Source organism: Stenella coeruleoalba, assembly GCF_951394435.1.
Source record: "Stenella coeruleoalba genome assembly, chromosome: 11".
In the NCBI taxonomy this organism is placed as follows: Eukaryota; Metazoa; Chordata; class Mammalia; order Artiodactyla; family Delphinidae; genus Stenella; species Stenella coeruleoalba.
Genome location: NC_137157.1, coordinates 67,091,984 through 67,119,260, shown reverse-complemented (window position 1 = coordinate 67,119,260; position 27,277 = coordinate 67,091,984). Strand labels below are relative to the sequence as shown.

Here is a 27,277-nt window from a genome sequence, read left to right as displayed (position 1 = left end):
ACCTTGCCTCAATTTTCTATAGATCAAACCTTTAAAATTAGATCTCATCAAGAATGAAACTGATTGGTAATAATATTTACATTTCTCTTTCTGAAAGGATAGCACATGCTTCTTGTCTCGGCCATAATGCAGGAATGGCTGTAAGACTTACCCACTACTATCTAAAACTATAATATTAGACAAAATGTAGAAAGCAACTATTTTTAGTCACTGGACAACAGATACCACAGGGTTGTGATCCTTGCGAGAACCTTGGCGTTCTGCCTGTGTACCCTCCTAACTGAGGCATAGGCACAGGGAAGCAGATGGAGCCAAAGAGATAGCCACAGTCTTCGCTGCACAGAGGCAGAAGACAGATGTGCAGAGGAAGAGCTCCAGGAATCTGCCTGGGGTTCCCAAGAACCAGCTTTAGCCAATTATTAAGCTGTGCATGCACTGCGAGAAACTCCAAAAGACTGGCAGAGAACAGCTCCTGGGGAGAAGGAGCCAGACTGAGATTCCAGAGGACACACACAAGACACTGGCTTATGACCGTCCAGAGTAGAGAGATCTCTTCAAGCACCCAAGAGCATTCAAGCCAGAAAGGCCATGCCTTAGGAAGTGGATCCATTCTAGCTATAGAGTAATAGCTACTCTAGAGCCACCTTAACAAATCTTAAAACTACGCCTTAATAGAACAATGATAATCCTCCAGTATCTGCCTGATTAAAACAAAACAAAAAAAGAAAAACAAAAAAACTCAGCATTCTTTAAAAGAAGACAACAAAATCCAACAAAATGCAAAAAGCCTGCAACAGTCGAAACAATCCTGAAAAAGAGAAAGGGAGGGAGGAAGATGGAAGACTTATACTACCTGATTTCAACACTTACCATAAGTCACAGTAATCAGAACAGTGTGGTATAAGAAGAGCTCAGACAGTCTAGAAAAAGAGGTCTGTCCAATAAATTTTGATAAAAACACCAAAGAAATTCAAAGGGGAAAAGGTAATATTTCAATAAATCATGCTGAAAAAAACTGGATGTCCTTATGGAAAAGAAAATCATCTTTGAATTCCATCTCATGCTATAAAAACAAAAACAAATTCAAAAGGCATTACAGACCTCAATGTAAAAGGTAAAAACTACAAAACTTCTGGAAGAAAGCACAAGAGGATATCTCTGAGAACCTGAGTTGGCAGAGATTTATTATACAGAGCACAGAAAGCATCAGCCATTAAATAAAAAATAAATAAGTTGAATTTCATCAAAGTGAAAAACTTCTGTTTACCAAAAGACTTCATTAAGAAAATAAATAGGCAAGTCTATTGTTTTGAATAGTGTCTCCCCAAAATTCATGTTCACTTCAGAATGTGACCTTATTTGGAATTAGTTAAGATAAGATCATACTTTAGGGTTTAGGGTGGGCCTAAATCCAATGACTGATATCCTTATAAAAAGGTCATGTAACACATGCAGACACAGAAACACAGACACACACATAGAAGGAAAAACACCATGTGAAGACAGAGACAGAAATTGGAATAACGCAGGTACAAGCCAAGGAACATCTAGGATTGCTGGGAGCTACCAGAAGGTAGGAAGAGGCAAGAAAGGATTCTTCAGAGGGAGCTTTGCTAACATCATGATTTCTTCTGGCCTTCAGAGCTGTGAGAGAATAAATTTCCATTGCTTTAAGCCCCCAAATTGTCAAATTGTGGTAATTTGTTACAGCTACCCTAGGAAACTGAAACTTCTCCTCATCAAAAGACTTCATTAAGAAAACAGGCAAGCGCTTCCCTGGTGGCACAGTGGTTGAGAGTCCGCCTGCCGATGCAGGGGACACGGGTTCGTGCCCCGGTCCGGGAAGATCCCACATGCCGCAGAGCGGCTGGGCCCGTGAGCCATGGCCGCTGAGCCTGCGCGTCCGGAGCCTGTGCTCCGCAACGGGAGAGGCCACAGCAGTGAGAGGCCCAAGTACCGCAAAAAAAAAAAAAAAAAAAAAAGACAAATTTCGGATGTACAACATGAATGAATCTCAAAAACATTATGCTGAACAAAGAAATCTAGACACAGGAAATAGAACAAGCAAAACCGAGCTATGGTTATGGAAATCAGAGTTTCCTCAGAAGTGGGGGTGGCAGAAGGGGAATGGCAGGGATCACCTGGAAAAAGACACAAGGGTGCTTGAATTTGTTTTACATGAGAAATGTTGGAGTACCTGGAATCATGAGATACAGGATCCATAGGTACATGTATTTGTCAGACTCACTGAGCTGTACACTTAGTGTCTGTGCATTTCACTGTGTATAAATTAGCATCTGAAAACTATTTTTAAAGATGAGCACAAGTCTACTCAATTTTAAAATTCATTCCATAACTTAAATAAATCATTATTGTAGTAGGAAGTGTTCACTTCTGATGATCGGGTCACAGCAAACCTCTATTTTCCATATCTCGTATAAGTAAAGAAAAACGCCTCAGAGAGTGTTTATGAAGGTGCACAAGTGATATAAAAGGAATCTAATTTTTAAAAATTACAGTTGGTACCCATTCTATTATTTTAATTCTAGCAAGCCATAAAATGCCAGATAATTCCAACCTGTCCCTTGCTGAATATTTTGGACATAGCCTCCTTCAGCTATACTTTCCATTCAAAAACGGGAATAATGAGAGTCCCAAAGTGCCAGTAAATTTCCTAAATGTAAGGTGAGCCTCCTTTTCTATACAAACTAGAAGAATTCAAAGTACTTGATCACTTTCTAACTTGAGAAGATGAGATTAAATAACACAGACTCCAAGTTGTATTCTAAAAAGCCAGCTGTCCTACTAATTGTTGTACATGTCAAACAAAAGACCTTCCCCATCACAAATGAGTGATAAAGGAATAAAGACTATTAATTTAGTAAAAACCTTTCCTTTTTTTAACATCTTTATTGGAGTGTAATTGCTTTACAGTGGTGTGTTAGCTTCTGCTTTATAACAAAGTGACTCAGCTATACATATACATATATCCCCATATCTCTTCCCTCTTGCACCTCCCTCCCTCCCACCCTCCGTATCCCACCCCTCTAGGTGGTCACAAAGCACCGAGCTGATCTCCCTATGCTATGAGGCTGCTTCCCACTAGCTATCTATTTTGTATTTGGTAGTGTATATATCTCCATGCCACTCTCTCACTTTGTCCCAGCTTACCCTTCCCCCTCCCTGTGTCCTCAAGTCCATTCTCTAGTAGGTCTGCGCCTTTATTCCTGTCTTGCCCCTAGGTTCTTCATGACCATTTTTTTGTTTGTTTGTTTGTTTTTTTAGATTCCATATATATGTGTTAGCATACGGTATTTGTTTTTCTCTTTCTGATTTACTTCACTCTGTATGACAGATTCTAGGTCCACCCACCTCACTACAAATAACTCAATTTCGTTTCTTTTTATGGCTGAGTAATATTCCATTGTATATATGTGCCACATCTTCTTTACGCATTCATTTGTCGATGGACACTTAGGTTGCTTCCATGTCCTGGCTATTGTAAATAGAGCTGCAATGAACATTGTGGTACATGACTCTTTTTGAAATATGGTTTTCTCAGGGTATATGCCCAGTAGTGGGATTGCTGGGTCATATGGTAGTTCTATTTGTAGTGTTTTAAGGAACCTCCATATTGTTCTCCACAGTGGCTGTATCAATTTACATTCCCAGCAATAGTGCAAGAGGGTTCCCTTTTCTCCACACCCTCTCAAGCATTTATTGTAAAAAACCTTTCTTAATCAAATGTTACGATTCCTGACTTAAGGTCCACCAAGCATAGGGAAGGTGACAGGAATGAGGCACAGTATTTAGAGCTATGCTTTTCAATACAGTACAGAGTCGTGTACTCTGTGGCCTGCAGTGTGGTGTGCAGTGGCTATATCAGTACACTAGCCATGTAAGCCTATTTAACTTTAAGCTATTACATTTTTTATAATTAATTTTTATTGGAGTATAGTTGTTTTAGAATGTTGTGTTAGTTTCTGCTGTACAGCAAAGTGAATCAGCTACATATATACATATATCCCCTCTTTATTGGATTTTCTTCCCATTTAGGTCACCACAGAGCACTGAGTAGAGTTCCCTATGCTTTACAGTAGGTTCTCATTAGTTATCTATTTTATACATAGTAGTGTATATATATATCAATCCCATTCTCCCAATTTATCCCACTCCCCCTTCCATCCCTGGTATCCATACATCCGTTCTCTACATCTGTGTCTCTAACTCTGCTTTGAAAATAAGTTTTTATCTGTATTGTTTTTCTAGATTGCACATATAAGCGATATTATACAATATTTGTTTTTCTCTTTCTGACTTACTTCACTCTGTATGAAAGTCTCTAGGTCTATCCATGTCTCTGCAAATTGCATAATTTCATTCCTTTTTATGGCTGAGTAATATTCCATTGTATATGTGTACCACATCTTCTTTATCCATTCTTCTGTTGATGGACACTTAGGTTGCTTCCATGTCCTGGCTATTGTAAATAGTGCTGCAATGACCACTGGGGTGCATGTATCTTTTTGAATTATGGCTTTCTCTGGGTATATGCCCAGGAGTGGGATTGCTGGGTCATATGGTACTCTATTTTTAGTTTTTTAAGGAACCTCCATACTGTTCTCCACAGTGGCTGTATCAAGTTACATTTCCACCAACAGTGTAAGAGGGTTCACTTTTCCCCACACCCTCTCCAGCATTTATTGTTTGTGGAGTTTTTGATGATGGCCATTCTGACTGGTGTGAGGTGATACCTCACTGTAGTTTTGATTTGCATTTCTCTAATAATTAGTGATGTTGAGCATCTTTTCATGTGTTTGTTGGCAGTCTGTATGTCTTCTTTGGGGAAATGTCTATTTAGGTACGGAAACACAAAAGACCCCGAATAGCCACAGCAATCTTGAGAAAGAAAAATGGAGCTGGAGAAATCAGGCTCCCTGACCTCAAACTATACTACAAAGTTACAGTCATCAAGACAGTATGGTACTGGCACAAAAACAGAAATATAGATCAATGGAACAGGATAGAAAGCCCAGAGAGAAACCCACGCACCTATGGTCACCTAATCTATGACAAAGGAGGCAAGAATATACAGTGGAGCAAAGACAGCCTCTTCAATAAGTGGTGCTGGGAAATGTGGACAGCTACATAGAAAAGAATGAAATTAGAACACTCCCTAACACCATACACAAAAATAAACTCAAAATGTATTAGAGACCTAAATGTAAGGCCAGACAGTATAAAACTCTTACAGGAAAACATAGGGAGAACACTCTGACATAAATCACAGCAAGATCTTTTCTGACCCATCTCCTAGAGTAATGAAAATAAAAACAAAAGTAAACAAATGGGACCTAATTAAACTTAAAACCTTTTGCACAGCAAGGGAAACCATAAATAAGATGAAAAGATAACCCTCAGAATGGGAGAAAATATTTACAAATGAAGCAACTGACAAGGGATTAAACTCCAAAATATACAAATAGCTCATGCAGCTCAATATCAAAAAAACAAACAACCCAATCAAAAAATAAGCTATTAAATTTAAATAAAAATTTAAATGCTCAGTTCCTCATTCACACTAGCCACATTTCAAGTGTGCAATACCACACATAGCTAATGGTTACCATATTGGACCTTTCCACACATTACACCCTTCTATTGGACAACTCCAATTTAGAAAGCAAGCTGGGGACAAGAAACAGTCCTTAAGGTAAAAGCTACATTTTAAATTCAATGGAAACTTGGTATTCTGAGGCAAAGGCAATGGCCCAATACTAAGGATTAAGATTTGGAACCTTGTGAACCAGAGATTTTTCATAAACACACACACACACACACGCACGCACACGCACATACACAACCCTAAAGCAAAAACTAGAGGTCAATCAGTCTTAGTTCACATGAGAGTCACCCCAAAGATCTTGTAACAGCAAATTCACTTTGCCTCCATTTCCAAGGAAAGTTTTTGAGCCAAGATGTATTTTTCTTTGCTTGGTTATTCTCTATTTATGTCAAGGATTTAATCCTGAAGGCTTTTAAAATTCAAGACTTTAGATTAGAAAATGACGAGCTCCATGTTAAGGCAGTGCTGATGCTGGACCTATAAAAATGCTAATATAATAAAAATGGAGTTGAAACATTTACACCAAGAGCACTAATAACCATATGGATCAATGATTGGAGTGGATCCACTGAAGTCACTGACTTGGCCATGTACATGGTTTAAGGCCATTTAAGAGACAACTTACAGGCCAGATGTCTATAAAAGTGCTCTCATAGCATCTGTGGTTTGTTATGCAAGTATATATTTAGAGATTATTGACCCCCAAAGACCACAAAAGTTCCTTTGGAGCCATCACAGTTAACGATGCATTTATCTTAAGGGAAAATTCCAGCACTGTCAGGCAGTCTATGGTGTCAGCATCAACATGGACAGTCTGCTTTTATGAAGATTCTTAATGCCACAGATGGGGATGGCTTCTTTAGTGCCACTGTGGTCTCATCATACCAAACCCCGCTAAGAGAGTCCTCAGTTTACGGATCACTAGCAATATCGATCAGCACAGCTCCTCTGGAAGAATTATCATTTATCATGTTGATATTACTCCTGCTGCCATCTATTGTATTTTAAGTTGCCACAATAGTAGAATAGCCTGGGTTCCAGGTGAAAAAATAATCTGATTTTTCTTACATACTCTCCCCTTTCAGACAATGTGCCAAAGCGTTATGACAATTTATTGTAAGCAATGGAACCCATCTAAGATGATCAATGCAAAATAAGTCCTAAAACATATTTTTTCTGGTTTTTCTCGGGCCAAGAACTTTTAAATTCTCTAAATGATCTTTCCATTTCCATTTGAACTCTATATGTATGATACATACAGATGTTACTTGGGATTTTTCAGTTACACCACTTTCCAGGATTAAAAACAAACCATCTCTCTCTCATGGCATTCTGACATCTCACAAACAATAATGTTCTGAAGCCAGTATCAGCCACAGGTCTTTGCAAAGTGGCTTTTTAATCTCAGGATATCTCGTAGGGACATAGAGAGAGCAGCTGATTATCACCAGGCAAAGTTTTCCCCCATACTACATAATGCCAGATACCAGAACTCAGAATATTATGTAACATTCTATGCTTCTAATAGCTTCAGGTAAGCCAGAACAGAAAAAACCCCACAGTAATGGCTAGAGACTCAGCTGTACAGTCACCACCATCACCAATATTACTATTGGCAGGGCAGTTAGTGACCCCATGCCAAGCTCACTGGTACAGCAAGGATGCAAACAGGATTAAGAATGGAATATGTAAATCACCATTCTTATAAAGTAAGTGCATTGGATTATTATCTTATTCATATATGTATTTTACTTCTATTAATCCTCTTCCAAACTAAGGTGCATGTTCCTGAAGCACTATAATCATATATCCTATTACTATTTACTGTTTAACTCCACTGAGACTAATATAGTAGATTTAACACAGTGGACTTATTTCTATTTCTTATGTGTAACAGGGATAATATTTTATAAATTATTAATATGCCTCTGAATGCATTCACCTTAGCTAGCCTAAGCGTCCTTCTGCCTAGGAGGAAAATTTTGGCTCAGTACAGACAGAAGGCAAAGAAAAAAAGCCTAAGTAATATTCAACTTCTGTAATTCAAAAATAGGATTTTGCAGAAAGACTACAGCCTTGCAAGCCTGCTACTATCTCCAGAGAGGGTTTTATAAATTTCTCAAGTCCTTCCTTGTATATACCAAGAGCCAAGCTTGTAGAACACAGCTCTTAGAGATGCCTAGTAGTGTACTAATGATACCCCTTCCACCAGAGTAAACTCACAAGTGCAGTGGGCTAAGGAAGAGGAATGTCTTGAGATTTACCTTTCCCAAGGTCTGGTTCGGGACCTTGCCAGGGAAAAGACCAGAGAAACAGTGAGGTGGCTTTAACAAAGAGCGACACAGAGGGGTCAGCCACCCAGACTAGGGTCAAGTGGGAGTTAGAGCCAGACCTCGTGAGGCTCTAGAGCATCAGCAGGACCAAGATAAGTCAGTAAGCCAGGTGATACCACTGGCTCTGACCGAGTGACAAGTACAAAAGCCAGTGTACAAGTAACAACAGCCATAGACTTGAGCCACGACTGCCAGCACAAGTAGCAACAGGTGGACATGGGATATCACCCCAGAGAGCAGCAGAGAGATGGACATCAACACACACACACAAACACCCTGCAGATAGTAGAACCAGAGGATAAGCCTCCCGAAGATCTCAAGTCTTTCCTTTGGGTATGAGGTCACCAAAGCCATATCCTCCTTACGAACCATCATCATTGTAGAAAAAAACAGAAGGCACAAATTATCTGAGACTGGGGTTTGTTAATCAACAGACTGATCACTCCTTCTCACCTGAAAAGAGCTCAGGTTTAAGCAGTGGTCACTGGACAAAAATCATTTAATAAGAATCTATTTCAATATTTCTTTGAAGGCAGGGATTACAACCCCCCCAACTGGCCCATCCATTTCCAGAAACATAAATTTGAATTTGAATAGCTTTAAGTGAAACTTGAACTTTCCATTTAGCTATTGACCTCACTACTTATAATCTCATAGCTGGTTCAGTGAGCTTATTTGTGTTACTTACCCTGGCCATGTAAGCAATAATTTTGTGATGGTCTGCTTTAAAAATTTTAAGATGATATAGGTCTGTTTCTTTCTGCTGAATTTACATGTTGGTAAGAAGGAACTCACAAATCAAGAAGTTTTTAAAATTAGATGAACATCAGATTTCTTGGACAGGACACAAAATGCACAAACCACAGAAGAAAAAAATTATATATTGGACTTCATCAAAAGTAAATATCCCTGTTCATCAAAGGACTCCATTAAGAAAATGAATAAACAAGCCACAACTGGGGGAAAACATTCACGAGGTATATATCTGATAAATAACTCATATCTACAATATATTGGGATGGCCGAAAAGTTTGTTCGGGTTTTTACAGAAGATCTTACGGAAAAACCCGAACGAACTTTTTGGCCAATCCAATACGAAGAAATTCTATGAGAACCAACAATAAAAAGATTTTTATTTTAAATGGACAGAACAATTGAGCAGATATTTCACAAAAAGAAATAACTGAATAGTATATTATGCTATAGCAGGAAAATGCAAATTAAATCCAAAATGAGATACCCGTTCATACCCACAAAACTGGCTAAAATCAAAAAGACTACAAAAACAAATGTTGGTAAGGATGTGGAGCATTTCTACAGGAGCACAGAGTGATACAAAACAGTACAACCGGGCTTCCCTGGTGGCGCAGTGGTTGAGAGTCCGCCTGCCGATGCAGGGGACACGGGTTCGTGCCCCGGTCCGGGAAGATCCCACATGCCGCGGAGCGGCTGGGCCCGTGAGCCATGGCTGCTGAGCCTGCACGTCCGGAGCCTGTGCTCCGCAACGGGAGAGGCCACAGCAGTGAGAGGCCTGCGTACCGCAAAAAAAAATAAAAAATAAAAGTAAATAAAAATTAAAAAAATATATATATATATATTCATAGGCAAACTTCATCTATCACATAAGAAATCAGAGCATAGTTGTGGCGGACGGAGTGGAAGACAGACTGCAAAGGAGCCCAGGGAACTTTATGGGGGAATGGCAATGTTCTATACCTTGTTCTGGATGGTACACACACAATTGTATACAATTATCAACCCATATCAAACTAAATACTCAAGATTTATACATTCAACTGCATGTTAATTGTGTCTCAATGAAAATATATATTTATAGACCAACACAGTTCCATAGAGAATAATGATCATATTGAGAGACAGAACTACTAACTTAGTAGTCCTGAAAAAGATTTTTTAATTATTATTTTTCATGACAATTTAAAAAAATGCAGACATAAATAATTCCAACAACATAAAAAAGGAACTAAGTAGGAAGGGAAGTCTCTGTGCAAGTGGAAAAGTGTAAGAGACTGAGTGACAAGGATGTCTATTCTGTGCACTTGGTCATTTTCTTAATGGTATCAGGAGAGTCATTTCAAAAATACTTTAATTTGCTCTAAAACCATAATATATTCACGGTTTTGTTAACAGATTGTTATTAAAGATTATTTTTTATAATATTATTTTGGAAGATTACATTTAATTAGAGGGTGAGGCTTCTCTCATCAAAGAAAGAGGGTATCGATACAAAATCACAATTTTTTCTTCTGTAAAAAATTAATACACGAAACAATGGAGTACAGCTCATTGAAAAACAATGGAGTACAGCTCATTGAAAAAAGCAAATTTATGAAACAAGTTTCTCACAGTTCTTGCAAAATTGAGCAACTTGAAGTATATGATAAACAGTAATAAAATGAATAATTTGAAACGATAGGGACTTGCAACATAGCCCTGGCAACACCGTTAAATGGAGCCCATAGGGACTGTATAAAGCTTTGGCAACAATGACAACAATGTAGATGTTAATGAAAGAGAACAGCCAAAGAGATCAGGGAGGAGAAAGTGCAATTTAGGAAGAAGGTGGTGAATCCAGATGAAGGGATTAGATGAAACAGACAAATACGATTTTGCACTTGGGGGTTATCCAGAGGCTCTGGGAGCCTAATAATCTTACATACAGTATGCTTAAAATACCTATATTGTAGATACCTATTTATATAATTATGAATAAAATTCGGCTAGAATGCTATCCATATTGTATTAATCAAGTAATTCATCATTCCCTTTTTTGTTCAAAGAATTAGCAAGAGAACCCTAAACAGTTATTGTTTATAATAGAAATACCTTAACCCATCTGGTCAGCACACTACTGTCTTGGAAGGATCTGACTGGGTTAGTCTGACAAACTCACACACCCACCACCATAAATCAAGAGGAGTAAAGAATCCACATTCATAAATAAATATTAATGGTAAACCTCAGGAAAAATTTGGTAAGGGATTTCGTAAAGTCATTTCTATGCATTTTCTATAAGAAAAATACTGAAACATTAAATGGACTAAAACTCCAGACAAGTCCAAATTTGGGTTTTTTTGCTTATGATTGCATGTCAATAACAATATATGTACATATTAAAAAAAGATGACCAACCACTGTTAGTTCATGGTAATACTAAACAGAATGATATAAAGTCAAGTTATTATCTATCTTTTTTTCAGTCTTTTTTAGCATCCTGCTAAATCTTCAATTTTCACCAGCAATGTGTTTATTTACTGCTATAGCTACAGACAGAATTAAACTGTAGCTCCAAAGATATAGTGCTTTCAAAATCAAAATGCAAAAAAGCTTCACGGGTCTATCTGGAGGACTGAATAGTGGCTAACACTTGTTATAAACCCCATTCCTCCTACAGAGGGAGGATGCGCCATGTGAAAAATGGCCTATTTCAGTTCCAAATGTTGGCAGCAATCTGTACCAGTGAGACCCAATTCCAGAGCCAGCAGTACCCAGGTCTTTTCACACATCACATACTGACAGCTGAATCTGCTTGCGGTATCTTATGCCATACAGTGTTCTTCCTCAATACCTACAATGCCACAAAGACGGATTTTGTCCTTCAAAAACATTTGATCTTTTCTCCGAAAGTGCACTCCGTTCTACTTTCTCTAATTAAAAATAAGTCTCTCTGCAGCAAGAATGTAGAACATTCATTCTACACTTCCCATCGTCCTCTCTCATATTTTTATAGATTTATTTTATGAGTTCTCTCCATTTAATCCACTAAAATCTAAATGCATTCACTGTCCAATGGTCATCAATATCAACAGAGCATTTGATTTACTATTTTTCCTTGAATAGAGAGCTTGTACCTGAAATTCTACATCTCAGTTTAATGATTTGAACATTTCCTTCTGTGGGGTCATATCCCAACATACACTGTTGGAAAAAAAAAAAAAAAAATTATATTTTCCTTACCTACTTCTTCTACTAAGATAGTGTGGAAAGAAAACGAAGCCTCCGGGACTTCCCTGGTGGTGCAGTGGTTAAGAATCCACCTGCCAATGCAGGGGACACGGGTTCGAGCCCTGGTCCGGGAATATCCCACATGCTGCGGAGCAACTAAGCCCGTGAGCCACAACTACTGAGCCTGTGCTCTAGAGCCCGCAAGCCACAACTACTGAAGCCCGTGTGCCTTGAGCCTGTGCTCCTCAACAAGAGAAGCCACCGCAATGAGATGCCCATGCACCACAACGAAGAGTAGCCCCCACTTACCGCAACTAGAGAAAAGCTCCAGCGCAGTAATGAAGACCCAATGCAGCCAAAAATAAATAAATAAATAAATTTATAATAAAAAAAAAAAAAGGAAAACGAACCCTCCGATATCTCCCAGTAGTACATATTTGTTGCATGGTTATATAATGACTTCACAAAGTCTAAAAAGAGGTAGTTCTGCATTTGCACCTCTATTCTGTTTTCTTCCCATGAGAGAAAAGCTTTGTTACACACAGATGGCTACAGTTTAAACATTCCCTCTAGTTTCTTCATGACAGCTAGGATAGTGTTTACTTAAAAGCAGGCCTTTTCTAGTCTGATGCCTGTGTAATTAACATCAGTCCCAGAAAGTTTCAGAAATAAGACTGAGCCTGCAACTTTCCACAGCCTATCTGGCCTTTCCCCAACTTCACCCTCTGACTTTGCTAATTTGCTGACCAAAATAACAAAAAGTAATCATCCATTAAATAGGTGGGTTCTCCCCACTGGACACTTTCCTGCCTGCTCAATGATTCACAGAGTGAACACTCATTTTTTTTCCATTAGTCTCGGAAACATGTTCTAATTTGGAAGTGTGTTATCAAAGAACAATTTAAATTACACTATTGCCACTGGAAATGCAACTCAATTATTAAAAAGTAGACCCACAGCAGCAAAAGGATGAAAAGTACTATGAGATACTTTGTTGTAGAGAGGCATCTATGATAAGGCTAATGAAATTTTTGCAGCAACTTGAAAAAAACTGACCTCTGCATCAGAGTCAGTGTTCCAAGGTGAGTAGCAGTAAATACACATTTACTCTGGGTTCTTTTCTTTCCCTTTATAGGCCTGATTTCTTGCAAATTCCCATACTGCAACTTAACATTCCAACTCAAGTGCTTATATCCAATTCATTTCAACCTCAAAAAATTCTTAATTTTAACCCATAATAGCCTATGAAAAGTATAATTTAAAACAATGTCCTGTCTCTTCAGGATTACTGTTCATCACAGAAATTAGTGATGAACTTCAGGAAGAATTTAGTAAGGGTTATGGTAAAGGCAACTCAGATTTGAGTTTGAAATGTTAAAAGTCCAATTAAAATGAGTTCCAACTTCTGACCCTCGAATTTTAAGTTAAAGAAATTTGGTAAAGTCATGTCCACATGTTTTCTTTCAGAATAGTAATGAAACATGAAGTGTCCTAAAACCCCAGACAAGCCCAAGTTTGGATTCTTTGGTCTCAAATTTGGATGCAACAATCCCACCTTTGAGACATCTTAAAGCAAATCTCCCCTTTACTTGGGGTATAATGTTTCCTCTCCTGTAGTGAAAAATCTCCTTGTTTTCATTTGAAAGGCAAAAACAGAAAGCCTAGAGTCACAGTGCTTTTCTAAGATGTTTGAATTAAATTATCTATTAAGTATCCTATAAAAATTCAGTCTGAACATCAGGGGATAGGAAGTATTAACAGAAGCAAAGTATTTACATTTCAACTGAACTTTTGAAAATGTCTCAGAAGGAAGAACAAACATGCATGATGGTAACATAAAATAAGCTGCCTCTCAGGAGTACTCAAACACTTTAAACAAATCTGTATTTATAGTATAATTAGCAATTTGATGAAATGTAGTAAGAATACACCAAAGTATATCAGTGAACATGTCCTCCTCCAAAATCAACAGGCTCTCAGGAAACATCCAGGTTCAACATTGAGTTACTAGGAGCACTGCCTCTCATTGGTAGCATGCAGCAACCGTTTTTATGTGTCTTTTTTTTTTTTTTTAACAATCTGTTAGTCTCCAGGAAGAACTCTGCTCAGTTACAAGTATATGTCAACACACACAACTCATAGTGAGGATGTTCAGCTACCAATTACTGCCGGAAATTTAAATGAGTTCTAAAAATATAGGTTATATTCTGCTCTAAAATACTTAATCTATTTGGCACTTTTTCTGGAACATTTAATGGTCCACCAGTACAATGTGTTAGACTATAAGAACATAGAATTAGACATACTGTTTGCCTAGGGGATTCTCCATTTAAATAGACAAGCAAAATAGATTAAACACTAAGACACCAGTGAATGGAAGAAATAAAGTGGATCACTACCATTAAGAAGGAATATTCATATGACACAAATGAACCTATCTACGAAACAGAAACAGACTCACAGGCATAGAGAACAGACTTGTGGTTGCCGGGAGGCATGGGGGTGGAGGGAGGGATGGATTGGGAGTTTGGGGTTAGCACACACAAACTATTATATATAGAATAGATAAACCACAAGGTCCTACTGTGTAACACAGGGAACTATACTCAATATCCTGTGATAAACCATAATGGAAAAGAATATAAAAAAGAATGTTCATATATATATAACTGAATCACTTTGCTGTACAGCAGAATTAACACAGCATTGTAAATCAACTATATTTCAATTTTTAACAAGAAGGAATATTTATAAATCAGATACAAAATGCACAGCACAGTAGTAAATGACAGAATATCTCTCAGTAGCAAACTTCAGAGTACTAGAACTTCAAGATGCTTTTTAAAAGGGAACTGTTTTGAAGAGAGAGTCAAGGATTGTCAGACAGATGAAAAAGAAGATGTCCTGGACACCTGTAGTTACAATAAAAAGTTAATTAAAAGGGAAAAGATAGTAATTCACTTTTAGCTGGAACTAAAGTAACCTTAGAAATCATTTAGTCTAATCCCCACCCCACACCCATTGAAACATCTTCCCTGAAATAGGTCATTTAATCTCTATTTGAGTATTATTAGAACCATGTTTATTGGATGGATGGATGGATGGACAGATGGATGGACAAGTATTGCTTAAAATAAGCCTCTTAATTTTTGAATTTATTTGTTGAAAATGCTTTTCTTACATTGACTCAAAAATTTCCTCTTCCTAACTTCCTTTGCAGATCCTAGTTTTGCCCTCTGTAACAGTTCTGCCCAGTAGAAGAAGTAGGAGAGCCACAAATGTGAGTCACATAAATAATCTTAAGTTTCTATTGGCCACATTTCAAAATAAAGGAACAGGGGATTTTAATTTTAATAACGTACGTATTTGACCAAATATATCCAAAATATTATTACAACATATAATCAACATTAAAATATTGAGATTTTACATTCTTTTTGTAGACTGTCTTCAGAGCCCCATGTGTATTTTGATACTTACACTGCATCTCAGTCTGTAGGAGGCACATTTCACGTGCTCCAGAGCCACATGTGGCCAGTGGCTGCTACACTGGACAGCTTAGTTCTAGACAGTGGTTCACAAATCTGGCTGAACATCAAAATCACAGGAAGATTTTTCAAACTATAGATTCCTAGGATTCACCCCCCAGAAATACAAACTTAGTTAGTTTAGGAAGGCCAGAGAGTATTTTTAACAAGGCAGTCAATTAACCACTGATCGTCAGGCTGACATTTGGGCATTACTGCTCTAGAACAACACAAAATAAACCTAAGCCCTCCCGTACAGGACTGTCCTTCAAATATCTAAAATATAGGGTCCTATCTCCAGTGTCTTTTATTCTCCAGGCTAAAAATTCCAAACTCTTTCACCTGTGCCTCATCTGACATGGTTTCCAAACCTTTCAATTCTCCAGTTGCTGTCCTCTGGATACATTCCAGTTTGTTTGCTTGATTTGCAATAGTGGAAAAGTACCACAGCATAGATAACCCAAATCAATCCCACCTGCCTTGGAAATCTTTCTTAGTACGTCCATATGAATATGAGTGTCTCTGCTAAATGGTGAATTCACAATACTTCAAAGTAAAATCTTAACAAGTGTTCACGGTGTCCAGGTTCTTCACCATGCTGCTGTTTCCTCTGTGGCACACTTCATCTTGGGATAGAGAAGAGCTCTCTCAGAATAATTCAGAGACTAAGTTAAGCAGAGCTACCCTTTTTCAATGCCTCTCAACCCTCTTACCTTTTCTTATGACTGGAGAAGAACGTAGGTGTTTGGATTTAGTACAAGAGTTCTTCAGCCTTCTTTAAAGTTACATAAATATAAAATATAATAATGTCACCAAAAACAATTGATTTGTCATGACTAAATGGACTCAATTCAACATTACAAATATTCACTTACTGATGGTTTACTGAGCATATCATGTGTGCCACCACAATAGGCCAGGAGGCCACAAGGAGCAAGGCAGAGTCCCAAGCCTCAAGATCGCAATCTAGTTAGCAAGACAAGTAGATTCATGTGACAAATATTTATGGAGTTCTTACTATACGCTAGGCACTTGGGTGATATATTAGTTAATAAAACATCCAAGAAGCCCTGCTCTTATGGAGCTTACTCTCCAGAGGGAAGAAAGAGAATAAACAATTCAAATGATAAATAAGTGCGTTACATAGCATGTTAGATGGTAAATGTGATGGAAATTAACAGATCAGAATAAAGGGTATCAAGAATACTTGTGGGGTAAAAGACAAGTTGAAATTTTACTCAGTGGTCAGGGTAGGCCTCATTAACAAACTGATATTTGAGAAAATATCTGAAGAAAGTTAGTGGGAAAACATGTAGACATCTGGGAGAGTAGGATTCCAGGCATTACAAACAGCCAGTGCAAAGGCCCTGAGTCAAGAGAGTGCCAGGCCTATTTCAGGAACGGGAAGAAGGCCAGTGGGGTTAAAGCCAACAGCAAGGCAGAGAGCAGCAAATTAGGCCAGAAAGTAATGCGGCGAGGTGGCAGTGTTCATGTAGCTCTTTGTAGGGCATAATAAGAACTTTATTTTTGACTCTGAGTGAAATGAGGAACCGCTGAATGTTTGGGGCAAAGCAGTGACACGATGTGAATTATGTTTTGCAAAGATCACTCCGACAAGTATGTTGAGAACAGACTGCAGGGGAACAAAAGGGTAAACAGGAAGACTGCTTAGGAGGCTATTGCAATAATCCAGGGAAAAGATGACGATGGTGGGCTTCCCTGGTGGCGCTCAGTGGTTGAGAGTCCATCTGCTGATGCAGGGGACACGGGTCCGTGCCCCGTTCCGGGAAGATCCCACGTGCCGCGGAGCGGCTGGGCCCGTGAGCCATGGCCGCTGAGCCTGCGCCTCTGGAGCCTGTGCTCCGCAACGGGAGAGGCCACAACAGTGAGAGGCCCGCATACAGCAAAAAAAACCAAAAAGATGACGATGGTGTGGATCGGGGAAGTAGCAGCAAGGAAAATAAAAGTGGTCAGAGTTTTTATGTTAAAAAGAAAACCCTAGCTATAACACAGCGAGGTGGTTGTTTCAGTAAAGAAAGCTTAGAGAACACAGAAGAAGAAACAACAATTCTACCAAGGAAAGATTAGTATCTTAGGTGAGTCCTGAATAATATGTAAAAGTTCACCAGGAAAAAGAAAGAGGAAAAACAATGCAGAGAAGGAACTGGCACAGAGTTGTCAGTGGCCAGGAAAAGTATATGGCGTGATCCTTTCCCTGGGGAACTTAGAGTCTCAACAGAGAGACAAGACAGTAAATCACTTAAGACCAGAGTCCCAGGTGCCACTGGAATGAAAATTGGCAAAGGGACTATAGAGAGAAACAATCATGCCAGCAAGATATTCAAGAAAAGCCAAAGAGGGAAGAGATTTGGGAACATATGTATATGTATAACTGATTCACTTTGTTATAAAGCAGAAACTAACACACCATTGTAAAGCAATTATACCCCAATAAAGATGTTAAAAAAAAAAAAAAGAAAAAGAAAAGCCAAAGATGTAGCAGGAAACGTAGGGAAAGTGACTCTGATTCAGAAAGGACCCAAAGGACCACCCCCAAAGGTTCTGTCAACGTTACCCTGGCCCCTAAACCATCATTCAAGGTTCCCTGGAATCTTATCCTCTACCACCAGCTCCCACCAACAGACCAAGATGGTACCTTGTCAAGGAAAGCCAAGGTGACCCAGACAGAGCCAGGGAGAACAACTGTGTTGTTTTTCAGAACTTCTAACACTTCTCCCCACAATACATGACTCAAAATCTAAGCTAAACCTTTAATACACTTAAAAAGTAATGTGTGTTGGGGTGACTGTAGAGGAACTACGTTCTGAATCTTCTTTTGCTGGTTTTCTCTATGCCCCCCCAACTTCTGAACAGTGGTACAGCAGGGCAGATTTTACCCCTTCCTCTCCAAACTGACCATTTGTTCTCATTTCTCTCTACCTAAAACCGCATGTCCTCTTCTCCCAAGTAAAGCCCAAACAACAAAAATAGAACAGGAGATGCTTCTGGGCCCGTTTCTCCCCCACTCCACTCTACCTTCACCTTCATCCCTGCATCCCATGAAAGTCACCTTAGGTTAGCTCCTCCACAACATCCAGCATTTCTACCAGGGAGCCCCTAAAACAATCCAAGGGAGCTTGATCTGCTGCTAAGCTAATTCCAGATAAAAACAATATTTAACGTGTATTGAATGTTTAGTAAATGCCATACACAGTTTTATTCATATAATCTACACAGCAGCTCTAAGAAGCAGTACTGTCATTATCTCAATTGAAGCAGAGATACGTTAAACAACAAATTCAAGTTCACACTAGTGAACAAAGGAACCAAAATTTGAACCCAAGATACCTAGCTCTGGAGTCCATGTTCCTAATTACTACTGCACATCAATTTGAACTTGGAATTGTCTCCATCGTTTCTTCCCTTTGTCTAGACAGGTAGAGTGTGACCTTCCAAGCACTGGTTTGTTGTCCACATTCTAAATCTTCTCTTTGAAGGGAGAGACACCTGGTTGTCTGGGTTCCCCATCCCTTCCCCAGAATGAAGGCTGTCAGGAGGGTTGCCATCAAGAACAACTCAGCAAATACTTGTCCAAGGGCCCGTGTCCAGTTCCTGGCAGCAGCCCTAATGGGAAAGGGAAGAGCTGTGCTCCACTTTTCTTCCCATCTATTTTCTCCCTAATTCTTCTTAATTATAGTGGTTTATATCTGAGTTTCAACAAATGTGAAGCAGAAGTTACCATAACAAAAATTATCCCCTAAAAAATGAGTTTCCACATGACTGGCATCTGTCTTCAATGTCAATTCTAAACTAAGACTAGCAAAAGATGAAAAGTTTCATAAAATTGATAAAGACAATGTAAGAGGAATGCTCAAATGACACACAAAGGCACTAACTTATGATGATCTTATATAGGTAGATAAATTTTTAACATGAAAAATAAAAATTTGACCAAAATGATAAATACCTCAAAATAAATGATTTCTTATTAAAAGGTTAAGAGATAGTCCTCAGATATTTTTGCAAAAATAAGCAAACAGAAAACCCCAACACTTGATTTTATTTACTTGTTCTTATAACGGACTAATAGTTAAATGATTACCTACATTTTGTCAAATGTAGACTAGGACAAATGATTGTCACAGTTTCTAGCTTCTTTAACATAAAGTCCCAAATTTACTTTTTCACTATTTACAATTAAACTTTGGTTCCTGCTTTACCTCCTGTAATAACTTATGTAGACATCTTCTTTCCTCCATTATACTGTATGTTCTATCCTTATACATAATAGCAGTGCAATAAACATTTGCTAAATTGAATTAAAGTAAAATCAACAGGAGACATCACACCATAAGGCCTTAATATCTAATACCAAAGTTACCAGTTAGCATACAGACAATAATTATCTGAATTATGGACAGATAATAACAAGAACTCAGAAAAGGATAGGTGTCTGCAAGAATGGGGTCTGGGGGCTTCCCTGGTGGTGCAGTGGTTGAGAATCCGCCTGCCGATGCAGGGGACACGGGTTCGTGCCCCGGTCTGGGAAGATCCCACATGCTGCGGAGTGGCTGGGCCCGTGAGCCATGGCCGCTGAAACTGCACGTCGGGAGCCTGTGCTCCGCAACGGGAGAGGCCACAGCAGTGAGAGGCCGGCATAACGCAAAAAAAAAAAAAGAATGGGGTCTGTGACCAGCATGAGGTGAATGAGCTAGTGGGAGATGGAATAAAGCCACAGAAAGGCCCTTCACTTCAGTTATTATCCAGGGTGCGCTTTGGCCATGACGTTTGAGATCATTCACCAGTCAGAGCCTGTCAAGACTGCTCCAGCTTCTCCCAAATCAAACCTAGTTGGCATCCTACAGATACCCCTGTCCCGTCGCGGAGCACAGGCTCCGGATGTGCAGGCCGAGCGGCCATGGCTCACGGGCCCAGCCGCTCCGCGGCGTGTGGGATCTTCCCGGACCAGGGAACGAACCCGTGTCCCCTGCATCGGCAGGCGGACTCTCAACCACTGCGCCACCAGGGAAGCCCACCCCTGGCACTTTTGATAGAGAACTCTAGTAATTCTTGCCCCTGTCCATAGTTCTGACTACCATACTTACTGGGTGCCAAACACCATGCTAAGTGCTATCCATTCCAGTTCCAAAATATGCATGCTTTCTAATTTTCCCCCTCAACCTCTGGATGAAACTTTTGGGGGAAGAAGGGGTGCATTTTTGAAAAATAAGCACAATTGAAAAAACCCACAACTTGATTTTACTCTGTTTGTCCTCAGAATGATGGAGAGAATCCCTTAAAGACTCATCATTTAGTATGAAGACTCTGAATTTACACTTAAAAAACTTTTAAGTCCCAAATGACTAAGATAACTTTAACTGACTAGTTCAAGTTTCTAACCACTGAACAAATTTATTCTCATGGATAGTAGAAGGAGGGCTCAAAAGAAAGTTTAATTCAGTTACAAAATAAATGAACATTAACATTTAACATCTACAGCAGTTTCCTATCGCTGCTGTAGCAAATCACCACAAACTTAATGGCTAAATCAATGCAAATTTATTATCTCGCCGTTCTAGAGGTTCAGAAGTCCAAAATGAATCCCACTGGGCTAAAATCAAGGTGTCTGTGAGGCTGAGATCCTCCTGGAGGTTCTAGGGGAAAATCCATTCCCTCACTTTTTACAGCTTCTAGAAGCTGCCCACATTCCTTGGTTCAAAACCACCTTCCAAGTGCAAAGTCAGCAAGGACCAATCAAGTCTTTCTCATGTTACATTACACTGACACTGACTCTTCTACCTCCCTCCTCCATATTTAAAGGAGTGCCATGGCCATGGCCCTGGGTACATGGCCCTGTGGGCACCCCCCGAGTGATTCCATAAAGTCCACCCAAATAATCTCCATATTTGAAAGTCCACTGATTAGCAACCTTAATTCCTTCAGCAGCTTTAATCCCCCCTTACCCCGTAACATAACATATTTACAGGTTCTTAGGATTTAGTATGTGGACAGTTGGAGGACCATTATCCAGCCTACCATAATCTGTCCTTCAGCAAGATTTATAACCATCCCACAGGCAAAACACATTTACTCTATCCCAAAGTCCCCCAAAGTCTCAACCCATTAGAATATCAACCCAAAGTTTAAAATCTGGTCTAAATCTTATCAATTCAAAAGCCCTAAATCTCATCATCTAAATCAGGTATAAATGAGACTTTGGGGGCTTCCCTGGTGGCGCAGTGGTTGAGAGCCCGCCTGCTGATGCAGGGGACACGGGTTCGTGCCCCGGTCCGGGAAGATCCCTCATGCCGCGGGGAGGCTGGGCCCGTGAGCCATGGCTGCTGAGCCTGCACGTACAGAGCCTGTGCTCCGCAACGGGAGAGGCCACAACAGTGAAAGGCCCGCGTATCACAAAAAAAAAAAAAAGAGACTTTGGGTATTATCCATACTGGGACACAATTTCTCTCATCTGTAAACCTGTAAAACTCAAGAAACAAGTTAACTGCTCCCCAAATAAAATGGTGGGATAGAAATAGGATAACAGTTATAGACATCCACATTCAAAAAGGGAGAAAATGGAAGTTAAAAAAATTAGACACCAGATCCATGCAATTTTGAAATCCAGCCATGTAAACTGCATTTGGTTTTAAGATCTGCGAATAATCCTCTGTGATTCTTGGCTCCACCCTCTAGGCTCTAAGCTCTGTCTTCTGGGCTCTCAGTTCTGCCCATGAAAGGTGGCACATGTTTGCAGCTGAGTAATTTAACCAGCCTATTTCTTGCTTGTAGAATTTTGGGGACCCAACAACCTTCTTTCATTACATCTTCTCACTTGCCTTTTCAGGTTAAGCCAGGAGTGTTATTGCTGGTATGGTTTTCTCAAGAACCTTGTGGGTCTCCCACATGCGTCATAGAGATTTACTCCATTAAACAACAGGCTCCTCCATAAATACTTCCTGGATAAATCCATCTCTATTACAGGTTTCCACTGAGTTGTCTGAGGGAATACATGAGTTACACGTTCAGTTTCTTCAAAGTGCCCTCTATGTGACTGAATACTCTGACCTTACTTCTAAGGCACTAGCAAAAGGTTTTTAGACCACACTATTGGCTTTCTCTCCTGAGTAGGCTTTCCTGCCAGTGAATCTCCTAATTTTAGCATATTTTGCAATCTGGATATGTTAAGAATTTCTCAAATACCAAGTTCTGGTTCCTTTCTTGCCTAACAGTTCTTCTCTCAATCTATCTCTCTCCTTTCACATTTTACTATAAGCAGCAAGAAAAAGCCAGGCTGCACCTTTAAAACTTTGCATATATATCACCTCAGCTACATATATAAACTCATGTTTACAAGTCTTGCTTTCTACATAACTGCAGGGCAGAATTCAGCTAAGCTTTCTGCCACTATATAACAAGGATATCCTTTCCTCTAGTTTCCAATAACATGTTCCTGATTTCTACCTGAGCCCTCACTAGCATTGCCTTTAATGTCCATATTTCTACAAATAGTCTGTTCATGACAGTTTAGGTATTCTCAAAGATGATTTGGGTTTTGTTTACCATGTTCCATCTTCTTCTGAATCTTCACTAATAGAATCGCCAATGTCCATATTTCTACTAACAGTCTATTCAAGGCAATCTAGCCTTTTTATCATGTCCCTCAAAATTCTTCCAGCTTATGCCTATTGCCCAATTTCAAAGCCACTTCCACAGTTTTAGGTATTTCTTACAGCATCCCCACTTCCATGAATCAAAATCTGTATTAGTTTCCTATTGCTGCTGTAACAAATCACCACACACATAACTGGCTTAAACCAACACAAATTTATTATCTCACATCTCTGGAGGTCAGAAGTTCAAATTGTACCTCACTGGGTTAAAATCCAGGTGTCAGCTATGCTGTGTTCCTTCTGGACACACTAAATGAAAATCTGTTTTCTGGCTTTTCTAAATTCTGGAGATTGCCCACATGCTTTGGCCATGGCCCACTTTTATCTTCAAAGCCAGCAATGAATGGCAGGTCTAGTCATTCTTCTTTGCATCACTCTGAGGCTGACTCTTCTACCTCCCTCTTCCAGATTTAAAGGACCTTTGTGATTACATGAGGCCTACCCAGATCATCCAAGATTTGCAACCTTAATTCCCCCTTGACATGTGACACAACATATTCTCCGTTCCTAGGCTTAGGATGTGAACATCTTTGAGGGACTATTATTCTGCCCACCACAGTATATATTGTATAATGATAAATTTTCAATTCTTCTGTATAAATATGATCTACTGTGTAAACTGATCCGTGCTTTCTTTGTTTGCTTCATTTCATATCATAACACTTACATTTCCACTACTCTGGATTTCTTCCATTTTCTCAAGTGCACCATGCTCATTTCAGGTCAGGATCTTTGCTCATGCTATTTCCTTTGCCTGTGTTACTCTTCCTTTCTGAATCCCCACAGCGCCTCTTCCCCAGACTACTCTTATGTATCCTTTGGCTATCAGCTTAAATGACTCTCCTTCAAAGGCAGTTTCCTTGATCCTGTGACTCCCTAAACAAGAATGTAGATTCCCATTACATCCTTAGCTTCTCTTCATATCGTTTATCTTAACAGTGATGAAATTATTATCTGTGTAATTGTTTGTTTAATGACTATTTTTAAGGCACTATGAAAGTAAAGTTCTAATTTCATTTGTTATAGGCCTAACACCTAGCAGAATAGGTGCACAAAAAAATTCTTCATAACATCAATTTTATAATTTAGGGTACTGAAGCTCATAGAAATTAAGTAACTTCACCATAGAAACACAACTAATGAAATTCCACTTGGGTCTAACTGGTTTCAAAGCCCATCTCTTCAAAGCCCACAGTCATTGTGTTATTCTATTCTAATGCGGCATCAAAATGACCATTGTCTCTAAGTCCACAGAGACTCTCTGATCTTCATACTGAAGAAAAGTACTCACTGCCACCTCACTTTCCTTAATGCAGTTACCGTTGCCTAGTCAAGCCAATGACTCACCACCAAATGCCCAATTTCATTCCTGTTTTCAAATACTGGCATAAGGTAGACTTGTGAACATTTTTTTTCCTTTAACATCTTAAAGTTCTTTAAAAATAATTACTAAATATTTATTTCCCAATGACCAACTCGGGGAAAAAAAATGCTTTGATTTTATCTACTTCTCTCGTGGGGATTAGTGACATTATAAAATCTGTGAACACCTTAGAAGAAACTTTATTAAACCAACAGAGGAAACTATCTAGTTTGGGAACCTGGCCAGACAAAATGTTAAAACCAAAGATCTAAAAATCATGTTAGAAAGTCCTAGAACTATGCTTCTGTATTCTCTCATTCTTGGTGTCTCATGTATAAACAGGAAAGATTATTATAATCATTATCTGGAAGAATATTCCCTAGACTTTAAACAAGGTTGGTAGAATTCTATTTATAATTGCAGTAGCCCTTAACATTTCAGAATTCTTTACCACCTTTCATAGGTCTTTTGACTGTCAGAACCTGGTCCTCTATTTTTTAAAACCATAAGTGTATTTTTGTGTCTATCAGTCAGACTGTAGCTAGAAATACATGGAAGATCTTGATATAGGTTCCAAATTGTTGCCTGGTCACTTTTTTCTTTTGAAAAGTATAATTGGCACAGATCAAAAGATGATCTAATTTAGCATCTTATTACTTCAATTCCCAAAGCAACTGTAAACCAAATTTCAACAACAACAAAACAATTTTAGTGATGCTATATATGACAAAAATCAGGTATGACTTTGAAATACATTTCTACTTCCTTTTATTATACATATGTAATGAATATAATAGTTATTAAGTAATAGTAGATTCTTAGTGCACAATAATTTACAAAAACTATTTAGTTTCTAAAAGTACTGAATTATAAGCATATTAAAAAAACAATAAAGAGAAGAATGAACTAGCTAAATGGAGAAGCAATTTTAAATGAGCAAAAATCATTGGGAAATTGTATGTTGAGATTTCTTTAATTTAAAGATAAGAGACAAAAGAAGATAGATTTGATGGTTCAAAAAGCTCTTCCATCTATTTGGAACATATCTGATAGCACAAAGTAACATATCTGACAGATTTATGTGAAATCTGAGAGCACCTCACAGGTTTGTAATGTGTTACTATTCCTGCTATGCCATTTTGAAGACTATACAAAAATATCCGCCGCACCCTCAATTCACTATAAAGCGAATCCATAAAATCTGCAGAGGCTGAAAGCTTTTGTCTCTCTAAAATCCATGTAATCCCAGCAAAGCCCAGAACTGACTTCTTAAAAACAGTTTCCACATTCTAATAGCAGAGAAAAGACCTTTCCAAGGTAATGCAAAACTATCAAGCAGGGCCAAAGGTCTACCTATTGTCAATTTTATCATCTAAATCTGAGAATCAGAGAAATCATTAGAGCATAATAAACACATCAGTAATACATGCCTGCTGAGAACACAGCAGGTAGCAAATACTTGCTGATTGATTGGCTATATGAAATAAGGTGCATAATTTGGCATGAAATAAAACTTTACACCTCCAAATCTTGTACACTATATTTGTCAGGCATTTACTCTGTCTAAATATTGTGCTTGGTACCAACAAGGAAACAAAACAATTCATCGGTGTGCACTGATACGTAGTAAGTATGGCCAATTCATTCACAACACAATGCCTACCGTGAAGAACTGGCAATTTAAATAAAAATGAATCCTAAACATTTCTTATAAAAATTTAACCAGGAGAAGATATTGGTGCCTTGAGACTATTTCCTAGAAATTGTCTAGCATCAGAACATAAAATGCACAGTCCTGAAGGTTTCTATTTGTGACAGCTCAGACGGTCTTCAGAGAAAGACAAGAAGAGCACCAATATAATTTAAAGGACCTTTGGAAATTTTAAGGGCACTTCAACGCCATTTGTTTATCAGGAGCTTTAGCTTCTGTAAAGCTTTCCACTTAATCAAATTGGCAGCCCTGAAGTAATTTTGTTTCCAGCTCACAGGGATTGAAAACTCAGAGATTGAAAAAAAAGGAGAAGAAGAAAAAGAGAAAAACAGAAGCTTAACTCTAATGACACTTTTATTCTGCTCTGTGAATTTTGCTGACGGTCTAAGTCTTATTTCCTTTATTAGATTTGGTCATTGTTCTTAAAGGAGTCAATATCCAAATCACACCCCCACTCCCCACCAAAAAAAAGAACTTTAATTAAATAAAATATTATCACGAATATCCCTCACAATAACAGCATTTAGTGGGCTCACCATAATTAAAACAGAAAATTGCATTTAACTTATTGTAAGAGTAAGCTTGCTTTAAATAAATGCAACACATGTCAATTTCCTCCTTTTCCAACTGTAAGCTTTGGTGTTACTGTCCATGGTGACACATACTGGCTATACCACGCAACAACACCACTACAGAAACACTCAAGTTTTATTTTATGCCTATTTCTTGGTGGCAAATTTGCTGAAGTGGTTTTATTTTGCATATCCAACTCTTTAGTAATTATGAGTTGCACTTTTTTTGAAGCCACAGCACTGAAATCACAAAAGAAAAACTGGGTGGGGTGGGGAGAAGACACTTTAGTCAGTCCATCAAATATGTTAAACCAAATTCCATTTCTCTTTTGCCTCATCTGTACTTTACCATATGTGAAACTAGTCTTTCTGTATGTGTTTAGCTACCTTTTAGAAGCTCATGCTACAGCACCTTCCCACAAACCAAGCAGTCTTCAAAAAGGTTGGTAAATCAAAGCTGAAGGATCGATGCATTGGAATTTGCTCTGACTACATAACACACCTAAATA

The 27,277-nt window shown here is 38.7% G+C and overlaps 1 protein-coding gene across 3 annotated transcripts in view; it reads right to left on the bottom strand.

The window, feature by feature from the left end:
* The window catches only part of NELL2 (neural EGFL like 2), a 482,686-nt gene that overhangs the window by 347,767 nt on the left and 107,642 nt on the right, over positions 1-27,277 (bottom strand). The gene's annotated exons all lie outside the window — the stretch shown is intronic.